The 21411-nt window shown below is 41.2% G+C and overlaps 1 long non-coding RNA gene across 1 annotated transcript; it reads right to left on the reverse strand.

Annotated features, from left to right (window-relative positions):
• Positions 1-309: 309 nt before the first annotated feature.
• On the reverse strand, positions 310-3716 carry LOC125615766. Its single transcript, XR_007346361.1, has 3 exons — positions 3659-3716; positions 2839-2905; positions 310-2638 (listed from the first exon to the last, which is right to left on the reverse strand). It is a non-coding gene; the product is annotated as an uncharacterized LOC125615766 (long non-coding RNA).
• Between the last annotated feature and the right edge of the window lie 17695 nt (positions 3717-21411).

Consider the following 21411-nt stretch of genomic DNA (forward strand, 5'->3'; position numbering starts at 1 on the left):
CATAACTTTAACAGTTTACCTCCCCTTTCTTCATCCCTTTTCTTCTACAGTTTATTGTTTGAAATATCAGATCATGATTGTCTCCAAGAAGAGATGTCTGTTGGAAATTTCTATTTATTCTGCTTTTAGTAATAATGGACATGTGTGTTTTCAAAAGAAATGAGCAAGAAGGGGCCAGTGTTCCACAGACCATGTCCTTCAAAGCTCCTGTGTATTTACTTACAGACAATGGACCATGAAGTATGGCTCATACTGCCCTGGGCTGGATTCCATCCTGTCCATATGATCATACTGCTTGGCCATCAATCCAATACCCAGAGGTTTTTTTTTTTTTTTTTTTTTCAGATGAAGAAACTGAGGCCCAAAGGTTAAAATGAAATGCCTTTAAGAGAGAAAACTGAAAAGTTTAAAATCACCAGGCAATTCCCAAGGAGGGTGACTTCTTTGTTGTGCTTTTGTTGACACCTCTGTTCTCAAGGTTAATTACATATTTGGTTAATTGGTTTAATTAGTTAATTGGTTTGCTAAGCCTGCCTTCCTGGGGGGAATTCAAATGCAAATTCACACATGGACATACCCTTTCATTGCTCCTGGCTTATAACCAAGAATCACTCTGCTTCATCTTAAGTGTTTGTTTGGGGGAATTGACTATTTCTTCTCTGACGAGATTTTTTTTTTTTTTACATTAGGATGCAAGTGGTGCAAATGCCAATTTACTGCCAATTCCAGAAAAGTCTGCTCTTTTGCAGCATGGGAGCAGATGGGAACAGCCAGCCCCTGGATGGGAAGAGATATGGCTGCAGAATTGTTGGTGAACGGTTTAGAAGAGTTCTTCTAGACGGTGTCCTCAATTCCTCCACAGTAAAAACAAGAAAAAGAGATAGAATTCAGTGTGTAATTCTGAATGCCAACATTTCCCAGATAATCCATGAGACTGAATTTGTTCTAGATTGCTGGTGGAATAAGAGGAAGCAGAGAGAAAGTTTCGAACCATAGATGGGTTTAACAAATCTAGACTGTCTAATCATTTCTAGTCCTCTCTATTTTCAATTTACTTCAAATCATATTTTTCACAGATAATTTTATCCATGTTGAACAAGTTATTGGCATATCGTGTTTGGTTCCTGGGGACCAGAGCTTGGAGAAATGCCCCGGGAGCCTTCTCTGGCACCAGCTCTAGTGGAGTGGCGTGACAGGCAGGTTGGCCTTGCCACACATGTTCACTCTCAGGATTCTGAAATATCCAGAAAGAGCATGACTTAGGTCTACAGATTGTAACTAGAGAAGGAGCTTGTCCATTGTTGGAATGATGCTGTTTTATCTGGACCGTCTCTAATTGTTGGGTTTCTCATTTCAGTCTGCAGGGCTAACAAGTTTGTAACCTCCTCTAGCAGCCTTGCCCAAGATTCTTTTCTTTCCTCTTAATTAGAGAGCTTTTTGTAATCTTTAATCAAACCTTTCTTTGAACTAACTTAATTGCATCTCATTTTAGCTTCATTGACCAGTGTGGCTAATGTGATCTTCCTTCTCCCATAATATTGCTTTATGCATTTTAAAAGGAATTACAGCTCTTTTCATTTCCATCCTCTCAATTGCTGGAGTATCTCTTTTAAAAAATTGTAATCCTTTTTAAATGACAGAAGCCATGTAACGTTCGGACTCAGTCTCCAAACTGCTTCTTACAAATCATACTCCAAGTGATATTCTCCTTTAGATTTGAGGTTTGAAAACCAAACATGAGACCAGCATCCTATAACCAGCTCGGAAGTTGGTGGCGGAAGTTCTCATGCTTTATGCCTAGCATTGGAATTCTTGTTCATACATCCCGATGCCAGAGGCCATTTCCTCTTTTGGGGGCGGAGGTTTGGGGAGAAAGGCGGGTGGCAACAGTGTCTCACTGGTGACTCATGTTCCTGTGTCTGTGAGCATGAGGGCAATGGCAGAGTTCTCCAGAACAGTGTCCTCTGAACAGTGGGGTACGTTGTAGGGTCTGGTTAGGGCTACTTGTTATGGCAAGGTGTTCACATGGCTTCTTAGCCTTAGTGAGGAAACAGGAAATGAGATAGGGACTGAGCAGGCAATCAGGGAAAAGAAAAAAAGGGGAAAAACAGAGTGGAGGCAGAGAAAGAAATGAGATCTATGGAAATAACTCTGGGATAAATTTGAAGCATATGGACTGGCATTTAAAAAGCCATTCTTGCGGTTATTCCCACCTTTGTGTTGATGGAGAGGAAATGGGTTGGTGTCCAACTCAAAACCTCTCCCTGTTCACTCATGGCCCACACTTGTCTGTGTGATGGATATTAATCACCTGCTGACTGTTCTGGCATCTGGGCAATGTTATCTCCTAGGCTTGGTGCAATAGCATGGGTGGAGCAGAAGAGGAGGAGGGAAAAGAGGAAGGTAGAGAGTCCCAGAGAAGGGACAGTGGGCTCTGGGGTGCATCCCCTTCAGGGAAATCAGTAGCCAGGTGAGTCAGCAGAAATCAGCCTACAGTCCAAGTTGATGGGGTGTTGAGGGAAGGTGGCCCTGGGCAGCTGGAGCAGGCTATGATGGTGGAGGAGCTCGCTGGGGTCACAGGTGCAAGGCAGTTCTATGGCTCCATTTTCTTTGGGCTGCACTTCATTGACCCAAGCAGCTAGGTGAACAGGGTTTCATGAAAATTAGAAAATATTCCCACATTTTTTTTTAACTTGTAACATGACTAACATCAGTTTCACTATTGTAAGTTCTTTGTAAGTTAATCACCTTTTCTAATAAGGGGATTTTTGTTTTCAGCCGTTATCAGTATTAATGTACTCCGTTACTGACAACTATAAATTAACTTTAAATATTTACCTTGGAAGCCAGTGAAGTCAGAGATTAAGACCGAAACTGAGATCACACATGCTCCTGGTTTCACCATCTGCAGAAATATCAAGTGAAATAATAGTAATGTTAATTTAATCTGGCGACCAGGTTACTTCTAACACCTTCCATTTTTCTCACCTTATCAGTGTGCCCAGCTCCTTGCTTGGTGCGGGAGATACTAACACTATTGCTACAGCCACGATGTCCCACCTCAGTCATGCTTGCTGTGCACCCAGCGCTGTCCTAAGTGCTGTGCGTGTACATCATTGAATCCTTCACCCTGCAAGCTGCCTCATGTTTTGTTATTTAGTTTTTATAAATGAGTAAATCAAGACACAGAAATGTGAAAGTAGCCCAAGGTGTCCCCCTCACTCACCCCCTTCTGGTATGGGGGTGCCTGTCCCCCAGCTGCTGCAGCTCTCGAGTGGCTTACCTTTGTTTGTGTGACTCTCTGCTTGGACATGTCTGGACAGAAACTCCAAGGCTCGCTCCACCCCAGCCCACCACACAGGCAGGGGCTGGCCAGTGACTAACAGACAAGGAGCCGGGAAGACTCAGCCTCCAGCCTCAAGGCCATTTGACTGATGGTGCAAGGTCCCTTCCACCCCTCCACCCCCCCACGGTGGACTAGGCCACAACTGGCCTTTCCTGTAGACCACATCCTGCCTCCCTCCGTCGTTGTCCTTGTCTCCCTTCTCTCACTTCTTGTTAGGTTTAGCCCTCGACCAGCACTGGCTTCATGAATGAAGGTTCGAAACGTGAGAAATCTCTAGGGAGTTTTGATTTAAAGAGACAAGACTTTAATTACCTTTAAACCAGCTTCAGGACGGCTCCTCTTAGCTCCAGCCTCCAGCCACCTATGATGGTAGCGAGGTTTACTGAAGAGGTCAGCTAGAGAGAGAACATGCCAGGGAGTGGACTTTTATTGGGGAACCAAAAATTCTGGGGAAAATCCCATCCAATGAAGATTAAGGGGGGCAGCATCCCAAGGTCAGGGGCGATGATTGGGTCTTCGGGGTAGTGGCCAGACACACCTCCACACAGACAAGCCCTCGGACCTGAGAAGGGTGGGGAAAGCTCTGAACACAAGATGTGCCTAAGCGCCTCTCACCCAGCCAGGGAGGTAACTCAAATCACGTGCGAGGATGGCCTCCCACAGTTAGGGGTTAAATTATTTATCCCTCAAATTCATATGTTGAAGCCCTAACCCCCAATGTCTCAAAGCGAGACTGTAGTTGAAAAGGTAGTTAAGTTAAATCGAGGCTGTTAGGGTGGCGGAATCCAATCTGACTGCAGAAGAGGGGACCAGGACTCACAGAGAGCCCTCGGGGCACCGGTGCAGGAGTAAGGACCACATGAGAATTCAGCTGCAAAGTGCCATCTGCCTTCTGCTAGGAACTTGACCAAAGACAAAGGATCTGAGGCACAGGTGTTTGGACTGTATTCCAGATGTGGCAGCCTTTTGTGGATTATTTCATGACTTTGTTAATTAAAAGTTAATACCCAGGCTAAGGGCTTCTGAGGAAGGACAGTGTTCTGTTGCTGGCCCAGGCTTTAGAGTCAGGGAGGGGGTCCCCAAGATTCATTTGAAAATGAGTCTTTCTTTTTTCCAGTTACTAAGTCTTCTACATCGTATAGAAGTCTAAGTTAAAAGAAGTTCCAATGAATACATAAATTCATTTGTTTCTGATTAAAACCAGAAAGAAATTTAGACATGACAAAAATAATTTCGGTCAATTAACATAAACATCTCTTTTATCCTTGATCTTTTCTCCTACCCATGGCTGTGTATATAGCAGAGAAGCAGAGGGACCAGGTAGGTTAGAAAACACACCAGACGAGGCATTGAGGACCCAGAGTCAAGTTCTGGTTGAACCAGTTGTGTGGTTTTAGACCCTTTGATAGACTTGGCTTCAGATTCTGTTTTAACAAACACTACCTCTGACAAAAAGAAAACAAGAAAAAGTGTTCCAAAGCTCTGCAAGCCCCGTGTCCATCTAAGGTTCTGATAGTGTCAACAAACCTGGGTCTCTCAAGGGTGTTGTTCCCGATTCTTGGATGGTTCAATCAAAAGTCTCCCTTCTTCCCAATTTGCAGTGGATCCCAGCCCACTCCTATGCACTGGTTTTCATTTGTGAACTTCAACTCCCTTTACCTGTCTGTCCTCAATTCCCCCAGCTGACTCTGCGTGTCAAATAAACCTCTCCAAATAGACTTGGAGTCCGACTCGGCTGGAGTTATTGAAAACCCATTATGTCCTGTTTACTTATTCTGCAATCAGAGCTTGCACATTTCTGATACACTAATGGGAAAGTTTTGGCCAAAGAGAAGTCGATTGTTCTGGCTCTGTCCTGTCCTGTGATATCCAAGATTCATCTGTGGAACACATCTGAAATCTTTTGTCTTCTAATAGCTACCACGGTTAATCCTGAGAAAGGGTGGGGGGGATGCGTGCAAGCGTGTGTGTTGGGAAGGGTAGGTGTTGATTTTTTTAGCTTAGGACACTTAATTCTGTGTTTTTGAAGAACTCTCAAAATCTCAAAAGTACACCTTCTAGCTTGTAGTTTATTTTCTTAAGGCTTTGCTGACAGTGAACTGACCAAGAGACTATGAAGTGCCTGAAATACTGCAGGAAAGAACAATTTTTCTGCATTTGCCTGGCAGAGTGAGTTCCTTAGGCGACTCTAAGATCCTAAGCAGCTTGAGACATGACTCGTGAAAATGTATGGAAAGGTGGAGTCAATGGAAAAGATGCACTGATGTCTTTCAATGCACAATGAGTCTGGAGATAATAGTGTTTTTGAAAGAAGGGACCTTGTGCCAGAGATCAGTGACTTGTTAAAGGTAATCCCCTTGCCTCATTTATTTTTGTACTGCTGCAGTATTCAGCCATGCCTGGCACACAGTAGGTTGTGAATAAGTAATGGACTGAGTAGTGAAATGTGGCTCTGAGGCTCCAATTCGGGTTCATGATCTGGCCAACAGAGCAGATTAATCCTGCATCTTACAACTGGTGGTATGTCCTTTGTCTCCTCAACAAAGTTTATGAGCCCTAGAGGACACCATGCTGCGTGTCTTATTTGTAAATAGCACCTAGACAGTTCCGGGCACATAATTACACATTAATAAATTGTTGTTGAGTGAATGAATGTATAAATGAATGAGTGCAGAGAATGTAAACTATCACCTGATTGTATAAATATTAATGGAGAAAGCAATATGTGCTCTCAATGGTTGGACCCCATGAAAGAACCAGATTCTGGGCTAGGAATGGAGCTCAGTGGTAGAGCACTTGCCTAGCATCTGCAAAGCCCTGGGTTTGATCCCTAGAAAACACACACACACACACACACACACACACACAGAGAGAGAGAGAGAGAGAGAAAGAGAGAGACAGAGAGAGAGATGTGCACAAGCAAACCAGATCCTGTTTTTGAGGAATTTATAAACTTCTTGGGAAAAAGCAGCCCAATGCTGACATTCCATCTGTCCTTTGCTGTGTCCTCTAAAGGAGCTTGATCCCTTGACTCCACAGTCAATAGGATAAGAATTTGCTCTGTCTCCTAGAAATTTCACTGCTTCTTGAGTGTTGAAAATGGATTCACAGATATGATTTCGCATTTATGATGCTCTAGACAGGTCAAACTAATCCACAGTCAGAAATCAGAATGGTAGTTGCCTTCTTGGGTAGAATATATCAGAAAAGAGTCACCCGGGGACTTTCTAGGGGGATAAGCGTTCTTCAACTTGACTTGGGTGGTGATTAACACAGGTGTAGACCATCATTAAATCCTACTGACTCATAAAGATCAGTGTGTTTTATGACATGTAAATTATGCTTCCATTAATTGACTAGAGGACAATGCTTGCAATGAGCATGGTAAAGCCTATTTCTACCCAAACACACTCGCTCCCTTTCTTTCTGGATCTCCAGTGACCTGATCCCAATCCCAGTGGTCTCCCTTTATGCTGGTACCAACCACAGGAAACACATGTTCTTAAACTAGTTTGAGTTACCAAAGTGGGCAGAAGAAATGTTACCTCTAAAAAAGATTTGTGAAATTGCACCTCGCTTGAAGTTCTGGACTGTAATCTCTCAGGAGTCTGAGGCCCAGATGAATCGAGGTATGCTTCTGAAGGCCACGCAGCCCACCAATAGCAGAGCTGGACCTGAAACTCAGATCAGCTCCCCAGCCAGCTTCCAATAGCCAGCTACCTTCCTTTTCATCTGCATGTGGAGCATGAAGGAGTCCTTCCCTGGACGCACTTGGCCTCTGATCCTTGACCTATATCGTGTGTTACATGCGTGAGCAGCTATTCACTGTCTCCGTGACTCAGTGTCCACATCTGAAAAATGCTACGGTATTTACCTGTAATGAGACTACTGACGCCTGTCAACACTAGGTGATTAGTAACTGTCAGCCACTCTCCCTTCTGGCCCTCTTCATTGCTAATTCTCCTGTCAAGCCTCCTCCTTCCCAGTCTTTTCATTACTAATTCTCTGTACTTCCTCCCTATACTCAGGCCCTTGGCATGTTTATTCACAAGGCTACATTACAATGAATTAGTTCTTTAAATAAATATTGCTCTTTGTGAGAATTAATAACCCTGTTTAAGTAGGGTTTTTAAAATTCCTAAACCTCTTTCTCTGTACCCAGAAGACTCTTTATCCAATAAGAAAATAAATCTCATCAAAAGGACAAACTATAATGTAGTGTAAAGAAACCAGATACTATTTTTTCCTGAAATAACTGGAAAGGTAAAAATACTTCAATGTCTTATAGATTTTCCATCATTTTTAGCAAATCCTTTTCATTCACTGCGCCTACTTTAAAATCCCTCAAAATAAAATGGGGGGCTGGGGATGTGGCTCAAGCGTTAGCACACTCGCCTGGCATGCGTGCGGCCCAGGTTCGATCCTCAGCACCACATACAAACAAAGATGTTGTGTCCGCCGAAAACTAAAAAAATAAATAAATATTAAAAAAAATAAATAAAATGGGTGTTTCTCTTGAAAAGTTGAGAATGCTTTGAAGAAAGGATTGTTAGTTTATCGGCATACCTTTTAGGAAAATTTTGAGGTCCTACCATCAAAACTGTCATCTGGTCCCTCTGATGACCTTGAGGGCATTCCATTATTGAGCATGTTATTTAAATGGGTCAAATGTAGGGACCCCTGCTGCCTGGACCAGGGGTGCATTTATTTTGGTGACTTGCCCCACCAGAAGCCCCTTCTTTTTTTGCTATGTTCATGCTTCTGTCCTCACTGATTGTAGCTCAGACAACAGTTCCTGAGAGGGCTGACCAGGCAACTATAAGCATTCATGATCAAAAAAGAAAAAGAAAGAAAATAAAAGTTCGAAAACAAACCCGAATAGAAGGTTGCATAGACTTCTCAGGAAAAGCAAGCAGAAGAAGAGCGAGATCAACAGGTCTCCTGTCCTTGCCGCCCACCATACAAGGTCTGGGCCTTGCCGTGAAGCTCTCAGTCATAATGCAAAGCCTGGGAGTACTATGCCTGAAGTGTGACGTCTCCAGCATCCTCATGGTGCTCCTGGCAGCCACAGATCAGGCCCACAGGGATCTAATTTCAAGCATAAAGCATTCCTGCAGCCGCTCCAATGGCTGCCGCCTCCTATTTCACTGTAGAGCCAATAGTCTCTGAGAAAGCTCATACTGCACACAGGAACACACAAAATAAACACACGCATCCAATCCCCACTGAAGTCAGGCCAAGCTGAGAAACAAACTCCGACCTTTCTCACTTTGACAGGACTGAACTTGACTGAGACACTTGACCGTTTCCTTGGAAATATCAAACATCGAAACTCCATTCTTTTTTTTTTTTTTTTGAATATTTTTAGTTGTAGATAGACACAATGCTTTTCTTTTGTTTATTTAGTTGTATGTGGTGCTGGGGATCGAACCCAGGGACTCACACATGCTAGGCAAGCACTCTACCACTGAGCCACAACCCCAACCCCAACCCCCGAAACTCCATTCTTTCTGGGCTCATCTTTCAAATGGTGTGCCTCCAGGAAGGACCTCAGGACTTCTGCTCATCATATGGTTCTGCTTGAAAAAGTCACATCCTGCAGATTTTAGCTGAGGGCCTCAGTTAAATCTTTAGTGCAAACTATTCTTGTGAGTCACATGGGAAGAGAATTTGGCTCCAGGGCTCTGTTTTTCCAGGAAGACCCAATAATTGTTGGACTATGCATAGTACAAATTGAGTCTGAAGTTGAAATTAGCACTGAGATGAGCTTTAAAAATTATAAATGCAATATAATTTTATATATTTGCTGTATTGCACATAGCAAGGAAATGGTATTTGGCAAGGAGTTCAGGTCACAGAGCCACGTCATGGCAAGCTAGGGTTTCAAAATTTAAACTTCCATTTCCCAGTTTGGTGTCTTTCCATAGACTCCAGATTTTGTATTTTCAACAATTGTGCCTTTTAATCAGATCATGCTTCCCCCAAAGAAAATCTTGGTCAAGTTTCCTAGAAGCCCATCTGACTACCATAACTTATGTTCAATAAGGTAGGAACAGTGTCTGAAGCAAACTAACTACTCCCCCCTCCCACAGCTCCCTCCTAAGTCCAGTCCTCCTTCTGATCTTTTCTCTGATTTTTCTTTTCCAGAGCACAGAGGCAGGGATGCAGGGCAAGGCCAATGACAGAGGAGGCACTAGTTGTTAAAGTTTTCTCCCAGAGAAGGTGACTAAGCAGCAAGGACAGTTGATCCATCCTAATTCTCTTCTAAGGGAATTAAGATAGATCAAGAATATTCATTGATTTAGTTCTCAATTATATCCTTTAGATCAAAAAGCAGAGTAGTTGGACAAAAACCTCTTTCTGTTGAGTTTTATCACAAAACTTTGGCTTTGATGACTAGCAAAAAAAAAAAGTGCTCTTAGTTTTATTACAGAAGCTTTGCAAAACTTAAAGTATAGAGTTCTGCAAATTGTGTGGTGAATCCAAAAAATAATGGCAACTTCTGGCTTGCCGTGGTATTATATTTAGCTCCAATAGCTGTCATAAGTAGCTAAATAATGCAGAAATGGAGCCTAAATTTAAGAAGTGGTGTGTGTAGAGTAAGGAGAACCCTAGCCAGAGTTGAAGACCAACAAGGCAAGATATACTCTGTAACAAGAGACTACGATGTCTATGTGTCCTGAAAGTGCTTTCTTTTTCAACATTCCAGGAACCTGACTTTGGAGGCTTCTTCTAAAACTTTAGTTTGCATCTCAGGAAGAATGAGAGATTTTCTTCCCAAACATTTGCTTAACTATCAAATAGACTGAAATCAAAACACAGGGGTTGGTGTGGGAGCAGGGAGTACACTTAGGAAAATTCTTGCATGATAGAATTATCTTAAATAATGAACAAGGAGCCACTGTCTGTAGAGCTCTTATGGAACCACAACAATATACTGAGCTGTATGTGTTAATAATGAAACTGACAGAAATAAAGATGGGGCTTGGCCCTGCTTCATCCACCAACTGGGAAATAAAATCACGAACATGCTTTTAAAGGGGTGGCTGGTTTCCATCAGGTAGAAGTCCAGATTTAAAAATAGGAAACCAAACTTTGAAATATATATCAGAGGTTCTTCAATAAATTTCACATTTTGCAAACTGTACAGGCAAATCTTGATATTGGCAAATGTGCTCAGTTTTCAACTCATTTTCCCTTGTAAAATACTGGCAAATTCCAAATTAAAGATTATGCTGCTGGGTTTTACTAGCAAAAATAAAAGAAGCCCCCCTTGTGGCCAGTTCAAAAAATGCAAACTGTATTGCATGTTCAAAATCTTAGGGTTTTAACTAGATTAACATTTGAAGCCTCCAAACCAGTTTCTACCAACATTCTACAATTTTTAAAACCAATGTTTTAGCATCTTCTCTGAAAGAACTGAAAGTCTAAGAAAAAATAGATTAATTGTAAGCTATAATGCTAATATGCCAAATAACAATCACATGGTATAGGTTTTATAACTGTCCCTTCCTGTGGGACAGGAAATTAGATGTCACACCAAGTGATGATCAGTAAGCAGCCTGGTTCATTGAGGCCATAACTCACTTTGCCAGTTTGGAAGGCAGTGATGTCCTGCATCTGGAGCACAGGGGTCTGGGATCAAACTGGGTTGGATTTTCACAAATCAATCATTTTCCCCCTTGCAACCTGCATTTATTTTGGATTTAAGAAATGGATGTTGGGCCAATTTCTCCTTCTTCATTGGGCTTCCGAGAAACTTGGTCTGGCTTCCTCTTGGAGCTGCCTTCTGTAGGGCTTGGTTTAGCCAAGCAACTTTTACTTTCCTAAAGATCTTTTCTTTGTGGATTTAATTTATTATTTTTTTAAACAAAGCCATTAAGATTTTCAGGAAGTTGTGAAAAATGGCCAGAGAGGTCCCATGTACCCTTTATCCATCATTTTTCAATGGTCACATTTTCTGGAACCACAGGAAACTGAAGTTGGTACAACTCATAGAGCTGTCGGTAGCTTCACCAGCTTTACAAACATCTGTGTGTGTTAAGTTCTGTGCAATATTATCACATGATGTGATCATGACTGCAGTCAGGCCACACGATTGTGCCTTTACTTCAAAACTTTGCTAGCTGCAGCTCTATATCCACACTACTTTCTCCCTGCCTACCCTGACCCAGGGGCACTCACTAATCTTTTCATCTCTATGATCTTGTTTTTGTGAAAATATTGTATAAATGGAATAATAACTTTCTGAAATGGACTATTTTTTTTTAACTCAGCAGAATTCCCCTGAGATCTATCCAAGTTGTTGTGTGTATCTCAATAGTTCATTCTGTTTTATGGCTGAGCTACAGTTCATGGTATGGATTTTCCACAGTTTATTTAACCTTTCACCACTGAAAGACATGTGGGTTGCTTCCAGAGGTTAACCAGCTGTGATGAATAAGAGCTTCTGTGAATATTCTTGTACAGGTTTTTGCTAAATTACAAAATGCTAATGAAAGAAATCAAAGAAGACATAATAACCTTCTTCTTCTATTTTTTTTTTTTTTTTAAGGAGAACCATTTCAGTTTCTTCAGACGTGAATCACATTACTTCTTTGGTGGCTCTTTATGGGAGTCTCCTCTTGACAGAAGTCTTCCTGGATTCTGATTTTACATCTTTACCCTCTCGTTACATGGCAAGATACATTATCATTTACTGGTGTGGTTTAAATCTTTATATATGGAGCAGTCGTGTCTAGTTTTCTTCCTTGCCATTGTCCCCATCCCTAATATGCAGTTTAGGATCAGTGGTCTTCTAAGAACTGGGTGTGTTCTTGACCAGCACAGACCAATATGATAGCTGCTAGCCACATGTGGTCAATGAGCCTGCAGCACTCCTGAGATGTGTTGTAAAGGCAACATAAACAAAAGGTTGAGGTCTTATTATTTAAAAAAAAAAAGAAATGTAATGAAAGGAGGAATGTAAAATATTTCAATATATTTTTTATATTGATTACATGTTGAAATGATTACACTTTGGATATACTGAGTGAAATAAAACATTATTAAAATTAAAATTAGTCTTATCCATTTATTATTTTCTTTAAAGTAACTAATAGAAAATATAAAATTAGGTATGCGGCTAATACTTTTCTATGAGATGGCGAGGAAATAAAAGTCCAAGGCAGCCAAATAACCTGCCCAAGTCACACTGTAAACCTTTTCTGCAATGTGGTCTGTCTGTGATTGTTTCTGTTCCAATGATTGGTTATGGGTCAATGTCATTGTCTTAGTCCAAATTTTGTGCTACTATTACAGAATACCTGAGACTGGGTAATTCATAAAGCACAGAAATTCACTCTCTCACAGTTCTGGAGTCTGGAAAATCCAAGATCAAGGTGCTAGCAGTGTAGGGCCTAGTTTCTCTGATTCTGAGATTGCTCTTTGAATGCCGTGGCCTTTGGGGACATGTGTGCATGTGGGAACACCATGTTCTTCTATGGCAGAAGAGAACAATCACCCTTCTACAAATGCTTTTAATAGTAACATTAATCTATTATAAAATGGATCCGAGTGTGGTTCTGCTGTCGTGACCCAAACACTCCTATCAGGCCCTACATCTCAACACTGTTGTGCTGAGGGTTATGTTTCACACGAGTTCTGACAGGACAAAGACGTGTGAGCAGTCATGAGTTTATGCTAAAGCTATGAGGCCAGGAAGACACCCAAATACTTTGGGATGACAAGCTCCACTTCAGGGTGCCAGGGACACTTGTCATTTGGGTTCCTTGGGTGCCATTGTCCGCTGGCGACTTTGAGGACAACTTGCTTTGGTCCTTGTGCCCCATAAGCTCCTCCTGGAGCAGATGTACTGTAACTGCCCATCACCTTCCACTTCTCCAGTATCTGTTGTCTGTCCTCAAGGCAGTATTAGAAACTGCTTTTAAACCCACTTCAGAATTCATGTTATGTCCTAAACACATGCAGCTAAAAATGGCTGCTCTTTATTTAGCATCAGGCTAAATAGTATACCATGAGTGATTTCACTTAGTCTCACAACTACCCCATGAGGTCAATGTTCACTTGGCTCCATTTCATAAATGAGGAAACTGAGGCTTAGAGAATCTACACAAATTGCCTGAGATACCCAAGCAGGAAGTGTGCAAGCCAGAATTGTAGTCTTTACCATCTGACTTTTGAATTCCCACTCCTGGCCACAATTATGTATTGGTGGGTGAATTGCTTATTGAGTTCTCTGTTTACAATAGAAATGTCATTCATAAATTTAATACTATACTCTAAAATATCTCTGCAGAACCCACAAAGCATGATTGCTTACAAGCTGCAGTAGAATATGCTTAGGGATTCTGGAGTTTTCTTTCATTCAATTTGGGATATATTCTTTTCAGGGGAAATTGTCTGTGCCCGTATCTTTCTAGAATAGCAGCAAAGGGTTTTGTGCATGACTTCTAAGTTCTAAAGTTTCTTCAATCTTATGTAATTGACAGGCTTAATTGAAGCCATTTGTATGTGTGGATGACTGGTGTTGATGATTCACCATTGGTGCAGATGTCATGGACATCCTAGCTACATCCTGCATGATCAAATATTAAAGCCGAAGGAGACTAGTTTTCTATTGCAGTGTTCAGCAAGTGTTTTCCATAAAGCTAAACTTTTGCAACTGCTCAATTCGGACATTGTAGAATGAAAGCAGCCGTAGACAATTGGTGAATGAACAGGTATGGTTATGTTCCAATAAAATCTTTTTTTGGGGGAAGGGGTACTGGGGATTTAACCAGGGGCTCTTTACTACTGAGCTACATCCCCAGTTTTTTATAATTTTAAATTTTTGAGACAGGGTCTCACTAAGTTACTTAGGGCCTCACTAAACTGCTGAGGCTATCTTTGAAATTGCAATCCTCCTTCCTCAGTCTCCCAATTTGCTGGGATTACAGGTGTGTCCCATTTAACCCAGCTAATAAAAATTTATTTACAAAAACACAGGGCTATAGTTTGTTGGCCTCTCTTCTAGCACTTCTATAGTTAAAGGAAGAGGATGCGATGCATCAGCTTGTTCAATTTAAACCAGGAGCTTGTTGTAGAACAAGGTTTAGAACTCAGACCTCCTGGGCTGGGGCTGGGGCTCAGTGGTAGAACGCTTGCCTTCTATGTGGGAGTCCCTGGGTTTGATTCTTAGTACCACATATAAATAAATAAATAATAAAAAAAAGAAATCAGACCTCCTTACTATTAGCATGTCCCCTGCTGTGTGATATTAATTCACATTGAATTTCCTTCCCTCACCTCTTTTTAAAAATTATAAAAATTTCAAACATTCAAAAAGACATAAAGGCAGTATGAAAATCGTCTGCACATACCCATCACAGTGCCTAAGGGGGGGGGGGAAACTACAAATAGGATTGAACTTTGTGTGCACCCTTCCTAGTTACTGCCTCCACTTCCCCAGGTCACCTTTTCCCTGATTCTGACATTGGTCTTCATCCTTTACAGCACATATTCAGCTCTTAAAGCAATGTGCAACATTGTTTTATGTACACTGGAATATGCAAATGGTATCATATTATACGTACCCTTCATCCCTCTTTCACAATAAAAAATAACATCTTTTTTCCTAATTGTAAAAAATCAGAGCCCTAAATTACCATTAGCCAGAAGATGGATAGATAACATTAGGAAAATGACCCATTTCCCTCCTCAAATTCCTGAATAAAATGGATTATTTATTTAAAGAGAATTGGTAGCAAGATATGCATAGAATATATTTTGAAACAAGGTTACTTGAAAGATGCAGTCTAGATGTGCAGCTGTGTGACCTTGGGCAACTTATAGAACCTCTCTGTACCTCAACCTGAAACAATGGGAGGAGCAATAGTACCTACCTGTTAGGGCCATGGACAGAGGTAAACGAGTTAGGTTTGTGAGATGCTCACAATGTGAATTCAATGTTAGCTTATATTACTTTTTTTTTCTTTTTATTATTTTTTTTGCATTACAATTCTTAATAAACCTTTATACCACAATTTATCATGTCTCTGACTCATATAACTTTTAACATTCATAATTTAAAGCTCAAATCTTTAAGCTCTTATATCAGGAATAAAGACAATGAAGATATACTGTAAAACTGAACATGTTACCTCATTAGATGGAGTTTCTAATTCTCTAGACTGAGAGCCAACAAAAAACTTGAAAATGACCTTGACAAACCAGGAAAGTATTATCAAAGGAAGTATTTACTGAGGAACACAAATCCAGTAAGTATGAGAAGAGGTACTATTATGGACCACATGTTTGTCCCTCCTGGCCAACCATTCATATGTGAAACAACAGTCCTCAACATGTAGTGTCTTTGAAAGGTACCATAACTAGGCTGGATGAGGTCATGGGATGGAGCCCTTGTGATGGGATTGGTGCCCATTTAAGAGAAGAAAAGAGTATATGGTTTTTCTCTTTTCTTGGTCATGTGAGGATATAGAATGAAGGTAAAGCGACTGTCTACAAATCAGAAATAGCTCCTTCATGGGACATCCTATCTCTCAGGGCCTTGACCTTGAACATCTTAGCTTCCAGAACTTGAGAAAGAGATGTCTGTTTTTAAGTCACTCAATGCATGGCATTTTTGTTATAGCAGACTGAGTTGTCTGACACAGATACCTTAATTATAATCCTCAAACAGATGTTAGGAAGAGAAGGCCACATGCGTTTGAGAGTAAACCCAGAGCTCCAACTGTAGATTACAGTCAAGACTTCTGCACTCACACATGGGAACATCTCAGGCGAGTTCTTGAACCTCTCCAAGCCCACGTCCCTCACTGGAAAATACAGTGATAATACATAGACTAACCATGTGGGGCAGTTGCGAGCCACGAACACAGGGTCACAAAGTCCAGATGTTGCTATTATTGTTGCTCTTGTTGGGATTATTACAAGGCACAGGCTTAGTGGCATGATGACCCATGTGGCGCAGACTCTGTACTGAATGAAGGTTCCTCAGGAATGTGATTCTGTGGGGAAAGCCAGCGTGACACAGAGACCCGAGAAGCACAACAGGAGCAGTTTAGGCAAGGGTTCTGTATACATTCTTCCTCCAAGTTCTCCCCTCAGCTCAAACTTTGCTAGCAAACAAAATCTCGAGTTTGTTTGTTTCTGTAGTTAAAATCATGCAGAGAAACCAGAAGCACACAGTGTTTTAAAGGATGACAATTAGTTCTGTTAGAAAAGTTTAAGGCTTGGGAGTCATTTGGTTGGGAGAAAAGTAGATTCAGGAAGGTTTAATGACCGTCTTTAAGTAAATGAAAGGTTTTAAAGTGGGTAGTGTGTGCCAGTTTTTTCTCAGATTTGTCAAAGGCCAAATTAGTGGACATGGACTTAAATTAAAGAGGAGCTATTTGGCATTCATAACAAGTTCTCAAAAATCATAGCAACACACTGTTGCGGCGGCTGCCAAGAGAAACTGAGAGTCTGCATTCAGAGGGCTGAAGGAACATGTCAATATAACCACGTCGTTCAGATATTTTTTTCTAAAATCTCTTCTGGGTCAAGAGGTCAGTTACTCTTTGGATCGAATTCTGGGCAAAGAATGTAGAAAAGTCATGCAATTTTCTTATTTTCTGTGTAAATGGAATGAGCTGATCATTCCCACTGGTACCTCAGATGTTCATGGAGTTCCTCTCTTCTCAGGGCTACTTCTGGCCCCTGGCTGCTCTGGCTCCCTTACAGGGCTGGGTTTCCTAACTGGCTAATCTGCAGGATGTTTCAAACCAACAGACCTGTTTCTGGTGACTCTTCTGTCCCCCGGGGACTCATCTTCATGTCTTCTCTTAAAGCCGCTTGTGTCCTTGCTCCATTCTCTGAATTCCCTAAGTTGCATGGGTTTGTTCCTTAACCATTCCTACTTATAGCACTCAGAATCAAGCAAAGCTTCAGTGGAGTCTGTGTCACTGCTGCCTCCTGCTTTTGAGGTTTATAACAGGGTTGAAGCTTTATTCCGTCTTGTAACTCAAATGCATGCTTTCCTGAGAAGCACATCTGAAGTATGTTTTCTCCCTATTAAAGTGTGGGTACTCAGCTCCTGAGGAAGATATAGTGAAAATTCATTCTGAAGCTGTAAGGATTAAACCTAGACCAGTACGGCGTGATGTGGTGTGGACCACGCAGGGGTTGGCAGATCACGGCCATGGTCGGCTCCAGCCTCCATTTGTTAGTATGGCCTGAGGGCTGAGAGCCGTGCTTACATTTTAAAATATTTGAAAACATTAAGGAAGCAAAGCTTTCAGTTGGTACCTTCAGTTCTGCTCCTTTGAGCCATAGGAGAAATGAAACCATGAAGGCTGGAGGGAAGCATATAAAGAGATGGGAGGAGGAAGCCCTGCCACGTTTTGGGCCAGAGATTAAAATGTGCCAAAGTGGAAATTCACACTCAAGAGGATTAAGGAACCTCCCATGAGTCTTATTAGGTTTGGGGAAGGGCTTCCCCAAGATATGTTCTGTGTGTGCGGGTGATACAGGATTTATAAGCATTCAATTTTTTAATATTTATTTTTTAGTTGTAGTTGGACACAATGCCTTTATTTTTTTACTTTTTATGTGGTGCTGAGTATTGAACCTAGGGTCTCGCACATGCTAGGCGAGCGCTCTACCTCTGAGCCACAACCCCAGCCCCATTCAATGTTTTTAATGTGGCTTGGAGAACCACGGAATGAAGGATTCAAGACATCCTTACTTAGCTTCTCTTCTCTCTTCCTACCCATGAGTCTGTCACACAACTGTCCAGGTGTAGGCAGAAGTTATTCAAATTCAACATACATTTCTTGGGCACCCATGAGATGCCAGGTACTATGCTGTGTGCTGAGGGTACAAAGAAGAGGGCAGCTTACAGGACATGCCATTGAATAAACCAATGGAAGAATCATCCTCTCGAAAGTCTTGTTTTCTGCTCTCAAAATTATGGACATATGACCCAGAAATTCCAAGCCATGTATAAACCCCAGAGAATTGAAATCAGGTATTCAAACAAATACTTGACCATAAATGTTCACAGCAATACTATTCACATGGCCAAAAATAGAAACGACTTTATTCATCAAAGAATGAAGGGAAAACAAAATGTGGCATGTACATACCACGCAAAATCATTCAACCATAAGGAATAAAGTCTTATATGTGCTACAGCATGGAAGAAGCTTGAAATATTCTAGGAGAAAGAAAGCAGACACAAATGGCCAGAATTACATGATTTGGTTTATATGAAATATCCAGGATACTCAAATCCATACAGAGAAAAAAGAAAATAGAGGTTGTTGGAAAGAAGAAATTCAGTGTGATTATTTAATTGGTAGAGGGTTTTCTTTTGCTATCATAATAATTTTGGAGCTAGACATAGGTAGTGGTCATACAACACTTTGAGTAGCCTAAAGCCACTAAGTTGTGCACTTTAAAATGATTACATTTATGTTATGGGAACTTTACCTCAGTACCCAGCAAATTTTAGGCAAGTGGACTTGCAATTAGCACAGTCATGGTATTTGCCAATATGGCTCATCATGGGCTGTGAAATGCTTTACATGGATCATCTCATGGAATCTTCAAATTAACCTGCTGAGGTTGACACTATTGATATCAGCATCTTATGGATGGGAAACTGAAGCTTAGAGAAAGCACGTGATGTGTCTAAGGTTGTGCAGCCTGTAGCTGGCAGAGGTAGTTTATGCTCAGTGGATTATTTCCACATGGAATCAGCAGTCCTCTGCTCTTCCTTTTCATGGGACTTTTGTGCATTGTCATACTTTACTGTTCCTGGTGCCCTTTTCCCACATCTGCTTCCTACTTCTCAACCTGCGCATGAGTCTGAATGTCTAACTTAGGAAGAGGGAACTTTCTTCCTCTACTGATCCTAGGCTTTCTTTCACATGTTGGTATGGGACAAGGCCTTTGCACAGTGTCTTAGCAGCAGAGGCTGTTTACTACTCTTCACGTATACAAGGGTTTTCCTGACATATGCATGTGAATGCCAAATAGATTTCACAAATGACAGGTGTTTAAAACTGATTTTCTAGGCTCCCCCCAACCCAATCTGCTTACCCCAAACCCTCCCCATTTCAGTTGATGACAATGTCAGCTTCTTGTTGCTTAGGCTGAAAGCCTTGGCATCATCCTGAGCTCTCTTTATCTCACTCCAATCCAATCTGTCAGGAAAGTCTTTGCCTGCTTCTAACCAAAAGAAGGGCACTGTTTCTGCACCAAGAGCTCAGCCTGCTTTAGCAGTGCAGAGTGGGATCCATGCAAGCCGGCAGCATAACTACCTCTACTTAGAAATTAGAGCAATGATGGATTTGCTGATTTGTTGAAAGTCAAGGTCAACTTCATTTTAACCATAGTTCCTGCACATTCTAGGCCCTGGTGCTTCTTGTTCTCAAAGAAGCAATTTGATATTGTGGTAAAAAATGGCCACAAATCCTGTCCCCTGTCTCTCATTGCATCCAGGCCCCTGTAATATGAAGATCCCATACCATCAAGAGATGGGGTCATTTTCTCTATTCCTTGAACCTGGGATCTTTATCAGAGCCTAAGACTCAAGAGCTTTTGTGCACACATGATGTGCTCCCCCTGCCCGCCTAGACTAGTCACCTACAAGATGAGATGCATCAGAGGCAAATAAGGTATTCTCACTAACCAACCTCTTGCCATCATCTGAATGAAACTGGAGGAAATCAGAGGACTCACCTACTGATCACACAACCACCAGATGATCATTTGTATATCAGTGACCCTAGCAGAAGAATCACCCAGCTGAGCCCAGCCCAATTTACTGACCCACAGAGTTGTGATCTAAATGAAGAATTATGGTTGGATGCCACTATATATTGAGATAATTTGCTATGCAGTAAAAACTGATGAGAGATAACTATCTTTAGTCTATTTTTTTTTTAAATCTAGTTGCTAATTTGGTTTAAAAAGCCTTTCAATGCAATTGTGTGTATGTTAATTATTTTGTTTTATCATTTGAATTTGAAGTCATTTAACTTCTTAAATATTGTAGTACTTAGACCTCACTGATAGAGGTAGATTTTGTTGTTGTTGTGCTATATCACCCTTGGGAATCAAACCTAGTCACAAAGGCTTTGTATTTTTTAGAGCCCAAAGCAAAAGAACAACAAAAATGAACACTTGAAATTTTCAAAACCTTGAATATAGGCATTGTGACAGCTGGTTTCTTGACATCTTTTAATCTGGATAGGCTTTATATGCAGAGAAAAAAATCAAAGCCACAAGAAGAAAGAAACATACTTTAGCCCACAGGGCCTCACCTGTCTAAACGTGTCATTTCTGACTATGGTGAAGTAGTTTAGAAGTAGTGCTCTCTCTTATTTGTCTGAAGTGAGATTTTAAGCACTATCAATGCTCTAGGGGATAGCAGGAGTATACTTTAGGATATTGTCTCTATGTCAGCAACAGAAGGTTAGAACAATTTCTTTCTTTTTGGGGGATGGGGTACTGGGAATTGGACCCAGGGAGCCTTAACCACTGAGCCACATCCCTAGTCTCTTCCCACCTTTTTTTTTTCGAGATTGGGTTCTTGCTTAGGGCCTTATTAAATTGCTGAGGCTGGCCTCAAAATTGTGATCCTCCTGTATCAGCCTCCCAAGCTGCTGGGATTACAGGCATGTACCACTGTGCTTGACTCCAACACTTTCTATCAGGTAATAATTATGGGTAGGAGATCTTTGTTTATTTATGAAATTTGTAATAAATGAATACTTTGGGAGGTCAAAAGTACATTTTACAAATAAGACATACAAAAGCCATGGTAAAAAAAATAATTTAGGAACAAGATTCTTTCAGAAACATACACACCAACAAACAGCTGTTTTAAAATACCTAACGTGCAGAAGAACTAATTCCACTCTAACCACAGTTTTACAAAATGCCAACAGCTTCTCACAGGTTCTTTATATTGCAAAGACTCCCCCCACGTGGGAAACCACAGTGTCTGCCTAGAAAGTCTGCTTTTCATTTTCATCAAACCTGGAAGCAAAAATGAGAAATATGTCACCCTTTTCTTT

The sequence above is a fragment of the Marmota marmota genome, unplaced genomic scaffold (genome assembly GCF_001458135.2).
Source record: "Marmota marmota marmota unplaced genomic scaffold, marMar, whole genome shotgun sequence".
NCBI classification, from domain to species: domain Eukaryota; kingdom Metazoa; phylum Chordata; class Mammalia; order Rodentia; family Sciuridae; genus Marmota; species Marmota marmota.